The sequence below is a fragment of the Poeciliopsis prolifica genome, unplaced genomic scaffold (genome assembly GCF_027474105.1).
Source record: "Poeciliopsis prolifica strain line A6 unplaced genomic scaffold, Auburn_PproV2 SCAFFOLD102, whole genome shotgun sequence".
Lineage (NCBI taxonomy): Eukaryota > Metazoa > Chordata > Actinopteri > Cyprinodontiformes > Poeciliidae > Poeciliopsis > Poeciliopsis prolifica.
In genome coordinates, this window is record NW_026562477.1 from 140,486 (window position 1) to 163,360 (window position 22,875).

The 22,875-nt window shown below is 48.4% G+C and overlaps 1 pseudogene; it reads right to left on the reverse strand.

The window, feature by feature from the left end:
• Positions 1-3: 3 nt before the first annotated feature.
• Positions 4-22,781, reverse strand: LOC129354043 (E3 ubiquitin-protein ligase DTX1-like; annotated as a pseudogene).
• Positions 22,782-22,875: the final 94 nt, after the last annotated feature.

A 22,875-nucleotide genomic window follows, 5' to 3' on the forward strand; every position in this document is an offset into this window, starting at 1 on the left:
TATTTATCTTCTTGTATTAATCATTCATACTCCAGCAATTATTTATGCCATATTTACACTCTTTTTTGTGTGTTTTTGTTTAACTTTTTCATGCTTTCACATCAGCACCTATGATCACGTCTCTCCTTCCACTACAAGATGCCACCGAAAGTAATCCACACATTTACTGGTGGGGAGAGTTCAGTGGGGATGAGACATGATGGTGGTTTAAACCAATAAAAACAATAAATCACACTATGAAGCTACAGAAGAAGATTAGGGCCACTGAAAAATGAAACACAATTATGAAATTCACCTCAGAAATCTCAGAACGTTTTCCCCAAATCCTGAGACTAAAATGAGAATCCTAACATCGACGACAAGTTTAAAGTCTAAATTAAACTCAGAATTTTGAGTTCATAGTTGGACTTCTGAGAAAAAAGTAAATGATCTGTTTTTCCAGAGGCTCTAATCTTCTTCCGTATGAATCCCACCTGGCCTCACGCTGCACACGCTCAGAAGAAAAAGTTGTGCGTTCGCCAAAGAGCAAGAAAACATTGATGACAAATGGAGGTGATTCTGGAACAGTTTTTAAAGTTCCAGCATCACGACAGACAGCATGAACACAGCTGCAGCTTTCAGTTAGAAAAACGTATTACAAGTCACACTCAGATAAAAGTCTACCATGAAATTCCTTTTCCAAAGAAAAGATGCAAATCAGCTTCATTTCTGTACACAGAGAACAACAATACGCCATATTTGATAATACTGTCTTCACTAGCAGAAGATAACATAAAAAAACGGGATAATTAATACAACATAAATGTACAAAATAAGAAAAAAGGCAATTTATTCTATAATAGTGTTAATAAAATGCTACTAAAAAGTAAATATGCAGCTAAAAAATGTATTAAAGACATGAAGAGTGGAGGGAGTACCATCATTAGGACAACCAGCATCAGGTAGACGATGATGACGATGATGATGATGCCCAAATATAACCCGGATTCTTCTGACCCGGGTCGTTAACAGAACCTCACAGGTTCAAATAGCTGGGATAAAAAGTGCATCTACAAGTGTTCTCATTGGTCGAGCTTAAACATGGCAGCCAATCAGAAGCAGTAGACTATCTGGTGATACAAAGCTGCGTTCAATGTACCTCGGAGAAAAAAGTCAGAATTTCTATCGTACCAGTTTTGACCTTTACTCTGATGAAAATATTTTATCCTCACCAAGATAAAATGAAAAGCTTTTACACTTTTCTGTTGCCAAATAAGGTCATAATTTATAGAAAAATGTCAGAACATTTTTAGTTCCTGGATACTTTTTGTAATGGAGAAAAGCTACTGGATGAAACTATATTTTACACTTTTATAGTAAACAATCAAAATGACATGAGTGAGGTTCTGACATTGAACGCTAACAGAACCATTCGGACCCTCCTAACCTGGCTGTGAACGCACCGCCAGGTTTGGTGAGTTCACCTCAACACAAGGAAGCATTCAATGACAGTCGGGACAAAACGGCGAGCGTCGGTACCGACTGATATGACTAAGAACAAGAAAACAAACGTAGTTGTGACCCGGAGGGTCACAGAACAATCATGAACTCGGCGCTCCAGCCTCTGAATCAAAGCGAAGAATGAAGTGATGAGGAAACGGCGCTTTGCTCCAGCTGCCCACCAGGAGGCGCCACCTCACCACAGCGTAAACAAAGCCAGCCCATCTGTTGGTCCCTCTGAACGAACCACACAAGTTGTTTCACTCTACTGCTATCCTGAACTACATTCATACACCTTCTCTCTCTTCCTCCTCCTCTTCCTCCCTCTCTCCTCTTCTTCCTCCATCCTCTTCCTTCCAGTTTTTGCTGCTTTTTTCCCAACTTTTTGTTCGTTCATTCAGTAAAGTTAACTTGTTGCTGTTCTAGATGTTAGTACCCATTCATTCTCACTCTTGTTTAGTACCGAGACCCACAAGCTTCCTCTTCCTCCCCCGTTACCTCCTCTTCTCCCCTACTGCTCGTTTGATGCGCTGGTTTAAAAAATGTGGAGAAACTTGCATTGAAAGGCTAAGCCAGCGTTATTGTCTCTGAAGAACTCGGTCGCTGTCCTCCTCAAATCCTCCTAAGTGCTGGCAGAGAGTCTTCCTCCTCTTCCTCTCTCACTTCTCTACCAGTGCATCTTCCTCTGTGATGCCCTGAGCTCGGAGCTCCTCCAACACGTTGTCCAGGTGACCCGGGTCGGGGAATCCGTGGCCCGTCAGGTTGGACCCGAACTCCGTCTTATGGTGGACCTGGAAGTGAAGAATGACATCTCGTTGTTAGCGTGGTTAGCACGGTTAGCTCGGGGGTTTGCGCGGACTCGGCACCTCGTTCCAGATGACGGTGTCGGATTCTCCCGTGGTGCTGGACGTTCCGACGGAGAAGATGAGGCGGCGGTCCCACGCCACCAGCAGCAGCCTCAGAACCTGCAGACGGGTCGGAGAGAAGCCGCGTCAGCAGAACCGCTGTTACAATCTCCAATCTGGAGATTCTTTCATTCTTCTGCCTTTCTGTTGTTTCGTTGTTAATTTGTTGTTGTGTGATATTCCACAGCAACATGTCCTGGATGACATCATCAGCTGTTAGCTAGCTCTGCTTTCCTTCTGCTGCTCCTCTTTAAATCTCTTTCTGGCCGTTTGGTTCGAAAGTCAGGCACAGACGTTAGAGTAGGGGATGATCTTTCTTTTGCCTCTGATCTTCTGAGATGCTAATCAGCAGCTTTGTTTTCTTGGTAACGCATCATAAGTACCAGTGTAAATAAAGGCTAACGTTGCAGGTGTTGTTACCTTGCGTCCCTTCTCGCTGTCTGGGAGGTAGCAGTGTCGCGGGAAGCCTCTGGCAGTGAAGGGCTTCCCCGGGTTGGGGTGCTCTGGTCCCTGGAGGAAAAGCTTCCCGTTAGTGTCTGATGGCAGCGCGTTAGCGAGCGGCGTGCGCCGCGGCTCGGTACCTGAATCCCTGGCGGTATGTTGTAGATGATGCGGATGCTCTTGCAGTCGGGGTGACCCGGTAAGGAGTGGGGGATGACGTGGTACTCCATCTTCCCGGCTGGCTGGTTGCCGGTCTTCACGCCGTAGATGGTCTTACAGGTGGGACACTGGAGGCTGAGACAGGAAGTCGGGTTATTTTCCTGCTCAGAGACCTTAGGCCTGGTTCTAGGCCTGGTTCTGGACCTGGTACTGGACCTGGTACTGGACCGACCTGCCGTCCTTGTTGCCGTTGTTGTACATTGCCACCAGACACTGGAAGTGGTACTGGTGTCCGCACTGAGCGAGCCGACCCACCGACTCTGCCTTGGAGACGGGTCCAACGCTCGGACCTTGTACCCGGACGGCCCCCAAGTGGCTCCATGCAGATAGTGCAGTCCTGGGAGAGACCCACAGAACCGACGTTAGTCTGCAATATCGTCACAGATTCATCAGCTGTGGCAGTCAGAGGCAGGACTCACCTCCTCTGGGGGGCTTTTTACTTTCTGCAGGTATTTCTTCACAACCTCCTCTGGAGTTTTACCTGCAGAAACACAAGAAATGAAGACAGAAAGTGTAAATCAGGCCTTTTAAAGATTTCACATAATTTAATGCAGAGGATTTGAAAAGAACAGACTTCAACAGAAATACCAACACAGCTCATTAAATCACAGTGTCATCAACAAATTCATTAATTTGACTAATTTAATTCCATGAAACATCAGTTTAGACTCTTCACACACAGAGGGTTTGATATCAGGGAGTAAAACTGAATATATTTGGTATCAAACTGATATCAAGCTGATACCGATACTTCGAACAAAATATTTAAAAAACATATTTGCGTGTATTTTTCCTAAATAAACAAACTGCAAAAAAATGATCATTTGAGAGAAAAGTGAAATAAAATTAAGAGATGAGAAACTACAATGCAAAAATAAAACAATGAAACTAAAGTATGGCTGATACCATTATTATCAATCTGATACTGACATCAACATTATTGATCTGCCTGCTTCTAATGTATATTATATAAATTGTACACAAGTTTTCTGTTCAATTTGGTGATTTAGACTTTCAGTTGAAGAAACCTGCAAACTTTTCAAACAGTTTTCCTTCCACCTAACTTCCCCCAGAATGTTGAGATGACAGAAACCATTTGAAACGCATCATGGTGACGACGCTGAAGGTAACCTGAGCAGCGGTTGCCAGGTTGGAGCTCACCTTTGCGGACCTGCTTCTTGGTGGTCTTCCTGCAGGAGTGGTTGAAGCCCGGTACCGGCTTGATGTCGCTCTTGCTGACGGGCGGGGGGTGCAGCACCAGCTTGGGCGGCCGGGTCAGGCACACGGGCAGCGCCGCGGCGCTCATCAGGATCCCGGTGATCCCTGAAACAGAGAGCAGAGCGGATTGGATCCGGACCTCGGCTCGCTGTGCGATCAGATGGAACCGGCTGGGCGGTTCTTACCGGCCAAAGCGGGGTGGACCGGGCTGGACCCGTTCAGGTTCTTCACCGGCACGGTGGGAACGCTGCGGGAGAAAACACATGGCGGTTAGTGAGGAGCGTTCCCACTGCTCCCAGGCTGGTGCAGGAAACTCACAGACAAACACCGATGATCGTCATTCCCAACATCTAAAACCTGGTTCAGCAGGCGGAGAGCCAGAAACAGACCGGGTCAACCGGACCGATCACCACAGAAACAGAACCGCTCACTCCTCTGACAGAACGACTTCCAGAGCTAATCCTGGGAGTTTCCATCGGCTCAGAGACAGACGTCAGCCAGAGGATTACCTGATCCGTCACCAACACCGTCATCATCCTCTGAGAGCGCCGAGAGCGCACGTAGCACACAGACACACTGGATCACTCTGTGGATCACTCTGTGGATCACTCTGTGGATCACACTGTGGATCATTCTGTGGATCACACACTGGATCACTCTGTGGATCACTTTGTGGATGTGGATCACTCTGTGGATCACTCAGTGGATCACTCAGTGGATGTGGATCCCTCTGTGGATCACTCAGTGGATCACTCTATGGATGTGGATCCCTCTGTGGATCACTCAGTGGATCACTCTGTGGATCACTGTGGATGTGGATCCCTCTGTGGATGTGGATCACACTGTGGATCACTCTGTGGATCACACTGTGGATGTGGATCACACTGTGGATGTGGATCACACTGTGGATCACTCTGTGGATGTGGATCACACTGTGGATCACTCAGTGGATCCCTCTGTGGATCACTTTATGGATCACTGTGGATCACACTGTGGATCACTCTGTGGATCACTCTGTGAATCACACTGTGGATCACACTGTGGATCACTCTGTGAATCACACTGTGGATCACACTGTGGATCACACTGTGGATCACTCTGTGGATCACTCTGTGAATCACACTGTGGATCACACTGGATCACACTGTGGATCACTCTGTGGATCACTCTGTGGATCACTCCACAGACCCAACACGTAGCACACGGTGTGTTGGGTCAGATCTGCATTCCAGGCTACTGGACCGGGTCAGACTGCTGTGGTGCTGAGTTCAATGTTCCTATGAAACCAAACGGTGCGTTCAATGTTCTTGTAAATGCTCTGTCATCTCGCATTCCCTCTGCGCTTCATAAGCTCATAATAAAAGATGTTGAGAAGGAGACGAACAGCGGGCCCCTCTGCCTGGGGCGACCCCCACACACACACACACACACACACACACACACACACACACACACACACACACACACACACACACCACACACACACACACACACACACACACACAGCACGGTTTCCTGGGCGAGGCGACCGTTACTGAGGGATGTTGGAACTTTGTCTGTTTAGTTCTGATGTGCAGAAGCAGAGGAACTCTGACAGATTCCTTCAACTGGAGGTTCTGCAGCTCTGAACCGGATCAGGATGAATCGCTGAGCTGCATTTGGACTGAGACACCGTCTGGGTTCTGACCCAGCAGCTGGAGCAGAAGTAACTCTGGGTTCTGGTTCGGACCCAGATCCTCTCTGACTCATTAACGGATGATTAGCGGATCAGAACCGACCCTCTCTGCAGCTGCAGCTCCCCCTGCTGGCCTGAAGCTGCAGCCTGTTGCAGAACCAACAGGTGTCTCCATGTTCCCACGGCCCCTCCCTCTTTCCCATCATCCCCCTCTGCAGAGCAGGAAACACATCGTTTGCTCCAGGCCAATATTTACTTCTACAGTGTGTGAGAGCGGAGGACAATGTGTGTTAAATGCCTTCACAGCTCTGTGTGTGTGTGTGTGTGTGTGTGTGGTGTGTGTGTGTTTGAGCAGTGATGCTGAGTAGAACAGAAACATTGTCTGCTCTCTGTAACCCAGAAATTATTCCCGTCCCTGTCCCATTTCACACACACGTCTCAACAAGCCGTGTAACACACACACCACACACACACACACACACACACACACACACACACACACACACACACACACACACACACCACACACACACACACACACACACACACACACACACACACCGGACCTTCACATCTGCAGCTTCTGGACTGAATAAGGATGAAGCGATACACTGTGAGGTTTAAAAAACACACAAGAGGGGAAAATGTTTGAAAGTTTCCTGAAAGTCTAAACCAATCAGAGGCAGAGAACGGTGGAAACTCTCCTGTGATTGGCTGTGGTTCTGCTGCTCAGATAAACAGGATTTAACCAGCAGAGAAAATGAAGCTTCAGCCATAAACAGTCTGAAAATCATCAGCAACTGAATCATCACAGGTCATCAGACATCCTCAGGTTTTCCTCTCATCCCCTCTGCTGCTGCTGATTAATGTGCCGAGCGGAGTGGGACTGATCAGACTGATCAGACTGATCAATAAGTGATCATTCACACCAGGACTGCTTCGTTTGCCTTAATCACTCAATACTGAATATTTTTTGCCTGAGAAGGTGATGACTATAACAAAATCACTAGGTTTGCAACATTGGGGTGAATATTGTTAACCACACTGATCTTAACTGATGCAGATCGACTCCTCATGTATCGTTGGTCAGCCTGTTAGAGGAAACAGGCTCATTTATACCCCAGTGTAACTCTGACTCCAACCTTCTTCAGGTCACACAGTGTTGGTGCAGTTTGTGCTCCTCCCACTTTTATGAAGTCAAAATGACTTTTAAACTTTCATTAATATCTTCAAACCCAAAGCAGCACAAATAATAATTTTTGCTGCACAAGCCAGCAGTAAGGTGGTCGAGTTTATGGACACGGATTCGAACAGGCGGCCGGTTTATTGGTCCATCTCCTGTCAGGATTGTTCTAGAATCATTGAGGCGCATCAGGGTGTATGAATACATTTGATCTGGTTTTGATTAGAGAAAATCACAATAGGGCGAGGTGTTGGGGTCAACGGGTCACCGATCCATCAGCCATGTTTTTACCCAGGGAGAACCCACAGGTCCACCGGGAGAGCATGCAGAAAGACTCCCAGACCGGGATTCAAACCCGGGACCTTGTATCTGTCCGCCCTGGAGCACAGGTTGCGAGCAGATCCATCGCTGCTGAACACGTTTTATGAAGTCGATTAAATGTGACGCATCAGCGTGGAAAAACATCAGAGGAAGAAAAAGGAAGACGACCAATAGAGACGTGTTTTCAGGACGCAGACAGGAGAGGAAGAGTAGGGTCAGAATATAAAGCAGGGCTGGAGGGGGCGGGCATTGTGCTGCTAATGTGTCCCAGGCCTGGCCCCGCCAACAAAGGTTACTGTGGAGACCAACAATGGGGCTCCGAGGGGCTCCGAGGGCTCCGAGGGGCCCCGGCGGCAGAGAGGAGCCAGGAGGAGAGGGAGGTGCAGGAGGAGAGAGAGGGGCAGGAGGAGAGGGAGGTGCAGGAGGAGGAGAGGGAGGTGCAGGAGGAGGAGAGGGAGGTGCAGGAGGAGGAGAGGGAGGTGCAGGAGGAGAGGGAGGTGCAGGAGGAGGAGAGGGAGGTGCAGGAGGAGGAGAGGGAGGTGCAGGAGGAGGAGAGGGAGGTGCAGGAGGAGAGAGAGGGGCAGGAGGAGAGGGAGGTGCAGGAGGAGAGGGAGGTGCAGGAGGAGAGAGAGGGGCAGGAGGAGAGGGAGGTGCAGGAGGAGGAGAGGGAGGTGCAGGAGGAGAGGGAGGTGCAGGAGGAGGAGAGGGAGGTGCAGGAGGAGGAGAGGGAGGTGCAGGAGGAGGAGAGGGAGGTGCAGGAGGAGAGAGAGGTGCAGGAGGAGAGGGAGGTGCAGGAGGAGGAGAGGGAGGTGCAGGAGGAGAGGGAGGTGCAGGAGGAGAGGGAGGTGCAGGAGGAGAGAGGGGCAGGAGGAGAAGGAGGTGCAGGAGGAGAGGGAGGTGCAGGAGGAGAGAGAGGGGCAGGAGGAGAGGGAGGTGCAGGAGGAGAGGGAGGTGCAGGAGGAGAGAGGGGCAGGAGGAGGAGAGGGAGGTGCAGGAGGGAGGGGGGGAGAGGGAGGTGCAGGAGAGGGAGGTGCAGGAGGAGGAGGGAGGAGAGGGAGATGCAGGAGGAGAGAGAGGGCAGGAGGAGAAGGAGGTGCAGGAGGAGAGGGAGGTGCAGGAGGAGAGAGAGGGGCAGGAGGAGAGGGAGGTGCAGGAGGAGAGGGAGGTGCAGGAGGAGGAGAGGGAGGTGCAGGAGGAGAGAGAGGGGCAGGAGGAGAGGGAGGTGCAGGAGGAGAGGGAGGTGCAGGAGGAGGAGAGGGAGGTGCAGGAGGAGAGAGAGGGGCAGGAGGAGAAGGAGGTGCAGGAGGAGAGGGAGGTGCAGGAGGAGGGGAGGTGCAGGAGGAGAGGGAGGTGCAGGAGGAGGAGAGGGAGGTGCAGGAGGAGAGGGAGGTGCAGGAGGAGGAGAGGGAGGTGCAGGAGGAGAGAGAGGGGCAGGAGGAGAAGGAGGCGCAGGAGGAGGAGAGGGAGGTGCAGGAGGAGGAGAGGGAGATGCAGGAGGAGGAGAGGGAGATGCAGGAGAAGGAGAGGGATGCAGGAGGAGGAGAGGGAGGTGCAGGAGGAGGAGAGGGAGATGCAGGAGGAGGAGAGGGAGATGCAGGAGGAGGAGAGGGAGATGCAGGAGGAGGAGAGGGAGATGCAGGAGGAGGAGAGGGAGGTGCAGGAGGAGGAAAAACAGGAGGAGTAGGAGGAAGAGGCCCAGCTGGAAAATAAAAGCTGCATCCTGCTGACGTCTGACTGTGCTTTGAAACCCAAAACGCATCTCCAGAAAACTGATCAGACCACACACACACACACACACACACACACACACACACACACACACACACACACACACACACACACACACACACACACACACACACACACACACACACACACACACACACACACACACACACACACACACACACACACACCCAACTGAGAGCAGAATGGGAGGATTCACACAGCAGATTCAGGCCCCAAGGTGGTTTGTGACAGGAAGTGGATCGGCTGTGTGACAGGAAGTGGATCGGCTGTGTGACAGGAAGTGGATCGGCTGTGTGACAGGAAGTGGATCGGCTGTGTGACAGGAAGTGGATCTGTTTCCACTCTCAGCTGGTTTCTGACTGAAACAGCCGCCTACTCCAGCTGGTTTCTATCGGACCGATCCGATCCAGACTGAGGAGCCATGTTGTTACATCATGATCTCCCGATGGTGAAGTTCTGGAGCAGAACTAAAAATGCTCAGTCGACTCCTCCAAACCTGTAGGAGGCGCTGTGCATCCAGCATCCAGGTTTTGCAGTAAACATCACAACAAAGCACAAGGAGTCTTTGTGTGGAGTCATGAGGAAGTCAAGTTAAAATATGGATCATCTTCCTCACACTAGCATCACAAATGAGACATTAAAGCTTCAACAGGATCCTTCCTGTTGAAGCTGATCACCCCCATGAGGAGATGAGATCCATGAGATCCATGAGATCCTTCTCTGGACACATTCTGACGTTCCTCATGGATCCATAACAGATCTGAGGTTCAGGAGGAAGTGCTGACCTTTGAACTCTGCTGCACAAATCCTACACAGACTCAGAGAAATCCAGTGTAGTGGTTACATGTCCAAGGAAGCTGCAGCTGTCTGGACTTTGGTCCAGAACTGGAATGATCCGGGTCGTCTGGTCCCGACCGGCACCATCAGAGGAGTGCAGCTGCATGCTGGGGCCTGCAGCAGGACTGGCTGCTGATCAGGACATGCTGAGGCACAACTAGCATGTCTTATTGCATCACAGAGGGAAATAATCTGCATGATGCAATAACTGCTCAGGTTCATCAACTCCTTCATGTTAAAGGACCAGAGCAGGTAAAACCGACTGCTTCCAGCTTTACGTCGTCTTATAATGCTTGTCCCTCATCAAAAATAAACCTGGAGTGTTACTTTGATTCTTTCATGAAAGAATCAAGCTGCCCCCTCGACCAGACCTCGGATAAAGTGGAAGAAAATGGACGACTGAGAAACAATTTAATCTCCACTGAGCCGTTAAAACACCTGGTTGGACATAGCCCCGCCTCCGAGGTGCAGCTCCTCCCCTACTCAGCTCCTTCAGACTAGCCAGCAGCTATTAGCAAATAGCTGGTGGAACTGCTGAGCTCATTATAGGAGCTGCGTCTCAGAGCAACGCTGGTAAAAGCAGAAAAGGGTTAATAAAGGAGCCATGTTTGGACGCCTTCTTGAAGGCGGAGCTTCACAAAGAGCAGGAGCTTTTAAAGAGACAGAGACCCAATTTTAAGGTCTTAAACGAGGAAGAAAAACTTTCTTTTAAGTCATGATACACATAACAACTGATGTTGACATAGTTACTTAATGGTTCTCTCCATGTGGGTGAGAACATGTAAAAATGTCCCTTCAATCATATAAATGTAACTATAATAAAATCTCTACAGGGTTGATACGTCCAAAAGGCTCAGCAAACAGCAAAAACAGCAACAATTAAGAAACACTTTAAATGCCAGAGAAGTCCTCCAGACCACTAGGGGGAGTCTAGAGCAGTTAATATCACTTCCATAAATATGCTGCTGTTGTGCTACATTATAAAACACTAAGAGTGTGAAAGCTTTTGGTCATTACGGTACAGCATGACATCTCGTCTGTGGTGACAGTCTGAGGTCATTTGGTTTGGTTCTGACTCCCCCTGCTGGTGTGGAGTGAGACTGCAGCGTTTAAACCTGTTGCATTCGTTCCTCCTCTGTTCTGACTCACCCTGAGGCGATGAGCGCTCTGGACTGCGCCATGGCGATCCTCTGCAGCGCCGGCCTGCTCAGCCCGGCCAAGCTGGACCGCTGCGGTAAGGGGGCGTGGCACGCCGCCGTCGACGATGGCGCGCGTTGCGGCTTCATCACCACGGGCGACGGAGAAGGAACCGGGGAGGGGGGCGTGGTGACGGCGCTGGCGGGGGTGATCAGCGTGGCGGTCGGTACCGGTTCTGTTGCTGAGGAACAGGAGAGCTTGGGCGGAATGGAGGGCGGGTTCTGGTTGGAGGCGGGCGGCTGCGGCGGTTGTGGCGGCGGCAGCGCCGGCGGCGGCGGCCTGCTGGAAGGCGCTGAGAGGCCCATGGAGGAGGCGCCGGCGGTGAGGGCGGCCAGCGACTGGGCGAACAGCTGGGCGTTCCTCCGCGGCGACGCCGTGTTCTTGGTGATGGCCAGGCCGTGCGGCAGCGTCTGGTAGTAGGCGGGGCTCTGCTGCAGGCCCCGCCCCAACGTGGCCGACTTCGACGGGCTGAGCGGGCGCGATGCAGGGGGGGCGGAGTTCTTGGGGCGCTGCATGGTTAGAGCCCGCCTGTTCAGAGTCTGGATGGCCGCGGCGCCGCCTCCTGCGCCTCCTGCACCGCTCTTCACGCTCAGGACCAGCATGCACTGCTGGCAGGAACACGGCTGGCCCAGACCCAGAACTGGCAGGCCGCCGTTAGAGGTGACGGGGCCTCCCACCCCCATGCTGGCCCAGACACCCCGACGCCCAGCAGGGCCCCCGTCAGGCCCCCCCCTCCTCCCACCGCGCCTCCTTTGGGGACGGGCAGCGGACCGGACACCAGCGGGTAGGCCAGGTCGGCGCGCCGCTGGATCCGCCGGCACCGCTGGCTCTGCCGGTTCACCTGCGGGTCGGAACAAAACCAAAACTTTGTCAGAATCAAGAATCAATTTAATTTACATAATTTAATTGAGATTCTTAAATAACTGTCTTTGCTGGATTCAAGAACATCACTGGAAAGTTGAGTGGAAGGAAAAAACTTTAATTAAAGCAGCTTTGTGAGGACTGGAAAGGGAAGTCCATCAAAGAGTTTGGATGTGTGAAACACAGATATTCAGAGCATCAGAGATCCACCAGAACCGGATTCCTATATCAAAAGCAAAAATTTTAGTCTCCTTTTTTCTAACCTGCTGCTGCAGATATTTATCAAAATCTGAGTCCAAATCACTGCTGCGAGAACCAGATCTGCTCAGTGACCAGGACACTCCCATCACTTCCTGTCTGCTGACCTGCGTCATGTTCTTAAAGTCGATGAGGTAGCAGAAGCCGAGCGGCGTCAGGTCCAGGCAGGTCTGCTGGCGGCTGTGGGCGCTCTCGATGGCGATGGCCACCTCCATGTCGTACGGCGTCCAGGTTCCCGCGTCGTTCTCCCACTCCCACTGCCAGCCCTGACCCGGGGCGGAGGCCGGGTCCGGACCGGGATGGTGGTTCCTGGAACGGACAAAAGGAAATAACGTTCCTGATGTTGCTTCATCCAGCGATGCGTTTGGACTTCAGAGAAACATTTCTTTGGGTTTCCTCCGAGTTCTGCTGGGACTGCTCAGACCCAGAGATCAGGTTTCTGCTACAAATGAATGTTTTGTAGGTTTTGTGTCTCAGAAATGCAGAAGGAGACAGAGATGTCAGTATTTGTCCCGAGTCGTGTCCTCTGAGGCCTCATGCATGACTTTCATTAACATAGTTGGCCTGAAGGGAAAACTCCCTGCAGCTCCATGCAGTCACTCTGAGATCACATCACAGAACTTTCATCTGTTCAGCTTTATTATGCTGTTTCACTCTCAGGCCCAAACAAACAATCCAAGCCAATAATATCCCTAAACCCCAATAAACCCGACGGAACAATGGCTCTCTGTGGCAGGACGGCGGCGGCAGGACGGCGGCAGGACGACAGGATCATAATAACGATCCATAGAAACCAGCAGAACATCAAACGACGACTGAATGATCGATTGTATCGTTTGATATCTGAGCCGACAGTAACAAGCGAGTATCTCCACCCTGTGTGTGTCTGCCTGGTCATGTGACATCATAATGATGCATTTCTACATAAACCCGTTTTGTCGCCCTGGGTTTCATTTGCTGGTTGGTGATAGTTAACAGTTTGGTCCAAATTAAAAGTACGTTTTGCTTCAGCTTCGTATCCATGCAGCAAATATGTATTATTCAGGAAGTTCATGCAGGGCCACAGAAAATCAGTCCAGGGGCAGCAATTGGGTCCCGGGCCGCAGCTTGGAAACCCCTGGACCGGGGCAGTTACCGTACCGATAACCTCCAACAATAACTGTAAATTATAATCCATAAATATTCTAAAACTAAACGTTGAGACGGCCTCGGTTTTTTCTCCCACTCTTACGATGAAAGAAGAAATAATTAATATCTTAAAAAATATGATTGTAATCAGCTGTACATTCTTCCTAAATTGTTTTAGGAGTAATCATTGTGTTTGTCAGGCTTTGACTAGGCCGATGTGCGGCCCCAGACATGGGGCTAAATAGCCTCAGGGTGATTTAAATACTTTTTCATCATCATTTTTTATTGATGTGAATCAAAAAATACTAGAAAACCCGGAGCTGAACGTTCACTTCCATGTCTCCTGAACATGCATTTCTATGAATATGAACTTAATTTCTGGAAGACCGGACGGTTCATCTGCCTTCAACGTGACGGAGAGCGGCCTGGAGCGGGAGGACCATCTGGCCTTCATTGTTCTCTGACCCTTCACACACACACACACACACACACACACACACACACACACACACACACACACACACACACACACACACACACACACACACACCTGCAGAGTGACCAGCAGGCAAACAGATGTCCGGTTTCTGTCTGGAAGAATTTTCCACTTCAACGTTTTTCCCCCATTCCAGGAGTTTAGGGGTTAAAAGTGAAACCAGCTGAACATCGTGGAGAATCCGCCTTCAGTCCTGCAGGCTTCTTCTTCTTCTTCACTCTAAAACAGTGACTGCATGACTTGTGACTTTTCTCCCTCGCAGCTCAACTTTCTCACTTCAAAACACGCTAATCGCTAATTTCAGCAACATGAAGCGCAGCGGTTGACCTGCAGTCTGACCTTTCTGCTCTTCAAAAGGCTCCTGACGGCCGGAGCTGCAGGCCGCTGACGCAGCGCGGACAGAAACGACAAAACTCATGAAGCCTTGATGAAGCTCCAGGGCTACAATCTGCCCACTGGAGAAGGTCAAAGGGCAATCTGTGGCACATTTTCAGCTGGATCAGCAGAGTTGAGGCTGAGGCAGCAAACAGGAAGTGGAATCATCGTTCAGCTGAGAGACAGAAACTGGTCTGACCGCCGCTCACGTCATCACAACAGGCTGAGTTCCTGGAATGAGAAAAACTCTTGTCTAAAGCTTTACTTTGAAACAAGCCGGTTTCTGCACCAAGTTTCAGTCGGGTCAGACGAAGGACCCAGGAGTTCAGCCGATCAATCAAAAGAAGAAGAGATCAGTTTACAGTGAATAGATCAACTATTCGCTCCCTTTCTGTTTCTGCACAAAGAATTCTCCAGAAAAAATATAATCCAAAAATTCTGTTCCTAGTAAGAGACTCGGACTGAATTAGACGCTTTAAAGGAAGGGAATATTTATCCAATCACTAATCAGGGCCAGCAACTAACAATTATTTCATCATTCTGATAATTAATTAGATAAAAACAATTCTGATTTAAAATAGATTAAACAATGCTTCTTAGACTTGGACTAGACCTGAATCTGGACAAATAATTAAATTATTTGAATAAGAAAATATGTATTTTATAGCCTAAAGAGCAACGGCAGCATAACTTTAGTAAAAACATGTTCAGACTGAACATCAGGACGGTGCCGGCTAATCTGAGGATCATCTTTTGGATTTACTGCTTTATAACTGGATAGTAAAGGCTGTTAAATAAAGTTTATTTCACAGAATCTGAACCAGGTGAAAGTAAATTCACAGAAAACCTGAATGCAAAACGTAGAACAGCTTTGGCTTGATTGCTGCTGTTTGAGATATTGTTTGATCAATATTAACCAATCAACTGATTATTTCACTAACCGGTTCATTGAGATTAATCTAGTTAATTGTTTTAGCCAGTTTTAGATAAACTCTGAGTTAATAGAAACTATTCAGAAACAGAGACAACAATGACATAAGAAATTTTCTTTAACATTACTGTCTGAAATAAACCAGAGAGAAAGTCATCCAGATTATCATCATCATCATACTCATCATCATCATCATCATCATACTCATCATTATCATCATCATCATACTCATCATCATCACTATCATCATCATTATCATCATCATCATACTCATAATCATCATCATTATCATCATCATACTCATCATCATCATACTCATAATCATCATCACTATCATCATCACCACCATCATCATCACTATCATCATCATCATCATACTCATCATCATCATACTCATAATCATCATCATCATCACTATCATCATCACCACCATCATCATCACTATCATCATCATCATCATCATACTCATCATTATCATCATCATACTCATCATCATCATCATCATCATTATCATCACCAACATCATCATCATCACTATCATCATCATCATACTCATCATCATCATCATCATCATCACTATCATCATCATACTCATCATCATCATCACTATCATCATCATCATACTCATCATCATCATCATCACTATCATCATCATACTCATCATCATCATCACTATCATCATCATCATCATACTCATAATCATAATCATCATCATCACTATCATCATCATCATTATCATCATCATACTCATCATCATCATCACTATCATCACTATCCTCATCCTCATGTCCATCGTTCCTGCTGCTGAGATTATTCTGACTCCATCATGCTCCGGTTGCTGGTTCTGCTCATGTGACCCGCCCCTCCCGGTCCAGTAACTCTACACGCAGAGTTTCAGAACAACTTTCCAAGCAGAAGCAGTGGTCTGACCTCTGACCTCTGGGGGTTTTATCCATTCATCATAAAGCAGAGTTTCCTCTCGTTCTCCCGTCTCCGCCCTCTCCCTCACATTTTCACCCCTCTCCTACTTTTGACTTTGCGCCGACTCTCGCTGCCTTCTACTCTGCGTGCGTCTCGTTGTCTTTGTCCCCCTTGAAAAAGTCGTCTCCCTTGAGTTTTGGGTTCAGACTCAATTTTCAGCTTCAGAGAGTGTGAGAATAAAATGCAGGAAAAAAACAAGCGCATTGGGAGAGAGATCAGATGAACCAAAGAAGAGCTACATGAAAGAAAAGCGAATCCACACGGGCTGCAGACAGACACACACACATCCTCTGAAATGTGTGTAAACGCTGCTGTGTGAGGATTCAGTCCAGGTTTCACATCCATCTCTCACAACTCAAACAGTTTCTCTCACCGTCTGACTTCACGTCAAACCAAACCTTTCCTGTTTAGGTCAGTTAGGATCCTTAGAGGACGTTCTGACATGTGACCCAGAACAGCATGAGGATCCTGGATGAAGCCGCCGGAGGTCATCCTCCTCAGAGAAACAGGGCTGAAGCGCCGCTCAGAGAGGAAGAAGCCATGAAAACAGACTGCAAATGTTCTCAGGGACATTTATTGGACACACGTTCAATAAATGTCTGAAATGGGCTGAAATGATTCATCGTGACGAATCAATTTCTTAAATAGTCATCGACTAGTTTTCTGATCAATTAATCATTTACTACACAAAAACTACAAAAAACATAAAAAGTCCATTTGCTGAGAGAACACACAGTTAGAGCTGTAATTCAGACATTACAGCTCTAACTGTTCAAAAACATCAACACAGGTTGAACTGAAGATGAAAACCTGTCGATGTTCTACCCAGAATGCCCAGAGTGGCAGTTTTAGTTTCACCAGGTTCAGACAAAAACACCTTTCCTATTTCTGATAGCTAATTATTAACCGATTGATAAAAAGATTTTGTATCAGTTTTCTATTTTCATAAACTCTGTCTCAGGCTAATTATTAAATATGCGATCAAGAACTGTTACTGTTTTTTAGAAGTAGAATGATTAATTTACTGTGAAAATCTTTACTTTCCATCAACAGATGAACCAATTTTGTCTGTTCATGGTGCAATTTGGAGGTGTGTGTGCTTCCTGAGCTCTGGTTCAGTTCTGTGGATTCTGCTCACTGAACTCGTTATTGTTATTAATATGCATTGAGTTTTACTAAACTACACTTGTTCTCCTGATCGTCTCTGAGGCTCATTAGTGGCTGCAGACGTGTTGCGCCGCCATCAGAGGACGCCGCCGAGTTATTCTCAGCTTTTCCTTCTCAGCTGTTTGGAGACAGGAAAGAACCCAAATAAACACAGAAGCGTTTCCTCTGGTGGGAAACCAAGGAAACGTGTCAGCTTCAACAACTTCCTGCGGCTGAACCAGGAGCGCCTCTGCAGCCGTCCTGATCACACACACACACACACACACACACACACACACACACACACACACACACACACACACACACACGCACACACACACGCACGCACACACACACACACACACACACACACGCACACACACACACACACACACACACACACACACACACACACACACACACACACGCACGCGCACACACACACACACACACACACGCACGCACACACACACGCACGCACACACACACGCACATGCACACACACCACACATGCACACACACACACGCACATGCACACACACACACACACACACACACACACATACACACACACACACACACACACACACACACACACACACACACACATGCAGCTGCTAGTTTAGCTTAACTTAGTTAGTCCTCCAAACGGGTTAGTTTAACTCTTTGATGGCATTCCCATTCCTTTGTCATCACACCCAGAGAACCCCCTGTTCTCTGGGGAGCGCACCCCAGCCCCGCTCCTCCCAGCCCCACCCCCACCCCTGCCCTGGTCCTACCCCCACCCGCCCCGACCCTCCCCCCCTGGCCCCCCCCACCGACCCCGCCCCCCCCCCGCCCTCCACCGTGACCCAACGCCTGCAGCTTTGTGTGTCTCTGAGAATGTGTCTCCTTCAGCCGGCCCAGCTGGAGCCTGAATAAAAAAACCAACAAAGAAAGGAAAGTGACGACGAGTTGGTCTGAGGGAAACCTGTTGTAATATCTGGAGGAACACACAAATCTCCCAGGACCCTAAACGCCTCATCTGAGCCGCTCCACAGGACGGACCGTTTGTTTTAGGGGTCAGTAAACGTTACACAGCAAGACACCAAATCTGGGTTTTTATTCTCACTGGAATAAAATGTATTCAGTGTTTAATTGCTTCATTGAGAGAAAATGCTTTCTTGTCCCACAGCATGATGCTGCCTCCACCATGTTTTATAGTGTTTCAGGCTGCAGGGAGTTTCATTTTGGATCCCTCTGATCAGACCACAAAACGTCTTCTCTTTCTTCTAGATGCTTCTCCATAAAATCAATCAGATTGATTGACTATCAATCTTCAAAGTCCCTCTTCATATTTCTGCTCTATTTTGTGTTTATTCTGCACTTTAAGTCCCATTAAAGTCGTTGACATTCAGAGTTTCAGAATGACGAAATGTAGAAAGTCCAAGCATCTCCAAGGATAACAAACCAAACAAGTTTAGATTAAAGTCGTTTTCTCTGCTTTCTTGAGAAAAAATTCAGGATTTAAACCAAACCGGCTCCTTCCTGGCATCCCAAACACACGATGGCTGCCATGCTGTCAGCCATGCTGGGCTGCCTGCTTCCTCCCTCTCACTGCAGCAACATGCAGATCTGGAAGAATGCAGCAAGTTAAAGAAAGAAACAGAAATCTAAGTCCAGAAGTGATAAGAAATTCCAGGATTCTATGACTAAAATGAACCAGAAGGAAAATCAGGGAGTGCATCTCGTATCTCGCCCAACTCTAAAGCATCTGAACACCAAGAAGAAACCCGACAGAGGAGATGGAGGGAATTATCTCACTCCTTTCTGAGTCGGTCCATCTCAAAACAAAACCCAAAGGCCTTCAGGAAGGAGGGGGGCTGCGCTCATTAGACCATGAAATATTTCATTCTTCCCACAGAATTTGTAAGCCTTTTCTTTGCAGGAGGAGTCTGCAGCTGTTGGCCTGTTTGAGGCGTAAGAGCACAAAAATGTTTGTCTGCAGCAGCTGCTCCAGCCCGTCACACTGCTGCGTCTTCTCCACCCTGAGCAAAGACCAGCCAAGAAACACTCTGCTGGACGGACGGCGGGCCCGACGGGCGGCGGGTCCGACAGGCTGGGCGGCGAGTCCGAGTTGCAGCAGAGAACTGAGCAGAACCAAACATTAAACTGTCAACTGGAACAACAGTTTCCCTGGAACATCTGGACCAGGCCTCTGGAGAAAAGTCCAACTTTCCCTGCAGAACCACAACAGTCCTTCTGTAGTCGATGTCTGCAGAATCAGGAAGTTTGGCTGAGGCACAAAAACTGAATCCTGAAACATCTGAGCAAACATCTCAGTTCTCCTCATGAAGAAACGCAGCAGAAAACATGAACTTACAGGTGATGTGACATCAAATCTCCGCCTCTCTGGAAGCAGCTTTTCATCCAGGAGAATCAGTTTATGATTCATTCTGATTCATAAACCAGAATCTCAGACATTCGTGCTGCTTTTTTCATTCCACGCCCATAAAACAATCTTTTCTACTTCGCAAATCCAGATGAGCTTTTTTGTATGTCAGCATTTTGATGAATTATGGAAATAAATCAAATTACAAAGGGCTCAAATCTCACAGATCAATTATTTAACTGAAGACTTTCGGTTCTGATCTCCATTATAAATATGAGAATATGGCTGCTGATCAAACCAGAAAACCTGAGAGTGAAATATTGCAGGTGGGTTATATGATTTATGGATGTAACTACTTTTATTTTTATGCTTTATGGATAGATTAAAACGTACTTTTAAAAAAATCCTTGTATTTTTTACTTTTTGTTTATTCAAATTAAAAATGGATACTGCTTTTAAATTCTTCAAAGAATTAAAAAACAAATGTAAAAGTAAAAACTTACTTTAAATCATGAGAAAAGTCCCTGTGGTGGGATGAAACGCAGCTCCTCCGTCGATTGTTGATTTCTGCTCTTACTTTTCTGACAGTTGTTATGAAGCGTAACCATGCCAACAATGTTTTTTACGACTGTGAGCAGCTGATTAGCATCTTAAAGGTTCATGACCCCAAATCCCAGAGGACCAAAGAGCAGAGAGAGAAAGTTCAAACCATCGTGAGGAACAGGGATGGTACAGTAACCGTCTGCAGTCAGAGGCTTCTACACATTCACTGCAAGACTGACTGCTAGTGGAGATGTTTTTCTGCCCACAGAATCACCAACCACAACGAGTCTTTGAAGATATGTGGATGATATGAATTACAACAACATTTAGTTTCCTTGAGGGATAAACAAATGACCTGATCCTTGGGTTTAGGATGCATGGAGTAAAATGTTGAGGTTTCTGCTCTGCTCAACGGAGCCGGACACAACTGCTGTAAAACGTCAACAGCCAATGACCAGAGTTTGGAGAGAAAACACATCCACAAGATTCACTTTCCAAAAATCACTGCTGACGTATGTGAAACTCAAAGCTTGGTGTTGCCCAACAGTCCAAACACATGGAGCCGTGTGCTGATGTTCCAGAGAAAGCAGCAACGCATGAAGGGTGTGCTGAATAGTTTTACATCCAAAAAATGCAAAGTTTAATGCCATGAAAAACACACACGGTGTCCATTTAGGGGCTCTCAAACTGCAGGCTTCCTCCTGAAATGATGTGCAGGCCAACATCTGGCAAACAGCTGAGAGCAAAACAACCAGATTCATCCTCCACAACTCCAGTCATTTTGCACATATTGGTGTGTTTTGGAGTCAACTTTCATTATAAGTTCAACAACCCCAGATAAGACCTTCATCATCTCCCAGCTCACCTGTATCTTGTCTGAACTGGTGCATGGACTGGAGGTCGATGATGTAGGGCGAGAGCCTGCTGTCGACCTGGCCGAGGACCACGCTCCCTCCGCGGGGGTCGCTGCTCCGGATGGCCGCCTCGATCTGGTGGGAGACGGCGGGGCTGTAGGGCCGCCACCGGCCGTGCTCGTTGAGCCATTCCCACACCACCACGGCGGAGGCCAGGAGCATGTTGTTACTGTGGCCCTGGGGAGTAAATGGCTGTTAAAGCAGGAGGAAAGACGGGCTGAAGAGCTGGCCGGAGCGCAGGCCAGCAGACACAAAGCGCTGATTTTCTCCCTGTCATCTGGTTGCAATCTATTCCTCTCTGAGTCTGTGGACACATTTATACCTCGTTGTGAATAATAACATCATATAATGCCTTGAAGCGAGCAGATATCCGGGCTCGGAGCCTTACATGGAGCCGCGGAGGAGCTAGCACCGGGAGCAGGCGGCGCATTCTTCCACAGAGATCCGGGCTTCTCTCATGGCAGCGGGGCGACGCAAACCTCGGTCCTGCCCTGTTAGACCACCGGAACGCGTGGACAAAACACCCGGGAACCGAGCAGGCACGAAAAGGCGGATCTGAGCCTGAGGCCGGCCTGTTCTCGGCCGAGGTTTCCCCTTCCAGACGGGCTCGCAGCGGCTCCGGCCGGCCGGGCGCTGGGTCCGCAGCCGATCCTGAGGCCTTCAGAGCGCAGAAAGCGCAGAAAGCTTCGCGCTGTCGTCAGGGATGTTCCGCCTCCGTGCTGTGGATCCCCCACGCCAAGGGATCAGTCGGAACCAGAAGGGCAGAGAAACCCCACCAACACTTCTGTGTTGAAATTCGCTTTCAATTCCCCTTTTATTACTTATTGTGAGGGACTGAGCGACCCGGAAAGCTTCATCCAGCGACTCCCAGCCTGGAGAGGAAAAACGGGTTCAACCGGTCTGGATCCCCGGGACACAAGCTGACACACCAACCCGAACCGAGCCTTTGTTCCCCGCTGGAGGAACCGAACTGATCACACATTCACACCAGGAGAGTCCTAAAGCTGCAAATGAGTGAAGGATTCACCTGTTGGACTCCTGCGTCCTCCCTCCGGATCCAAGACGGCTGGAACAAACTTTAACGAACTCCTTCATGAATTCAATCTACCCTTTGGGCTCCAGCATGGTTCCGTCTGCCTCCACTCCACACAAAGACAAATCCTCCCCAACTTTTATCTGATCTAAATAAACCAAGCGGGGAGGAAAATTCCTCCCGGTGAACTTAGGAGGAGAAAAACGCTGTTACCATGTTTATTCTATCCTTTCGCGTCCATCTTCGCTTCATTGCAGCCGAAAAACTGGATGCGAGTCTGGAGTGGAGGAGGACAACAGCCGCCCCAACCACTCAGCTCCCTCCACTCACCACGCCTAGAAACCCACTGGGCAGGATACACGCTTCAACCAGGACAGAAACTGCCTTTCTCCACTCTTCATTTCATTTACATCTTATTCCACGCACAAATAAAATAAAAGGGATGCATACACATTAAAATCCATGTTGTTGTTTTACATTTTCTGTCTAGTCGTTTGCTGCAACGTTTGAAAAAGTGATGAAATGTCGCCACCCGGTGGAGAAATTGTGATTAGGCTGAATTTAAATGGTTCGGTCCGAGGTTTGATTTTTAAGATTTAATTTCCATATTTACT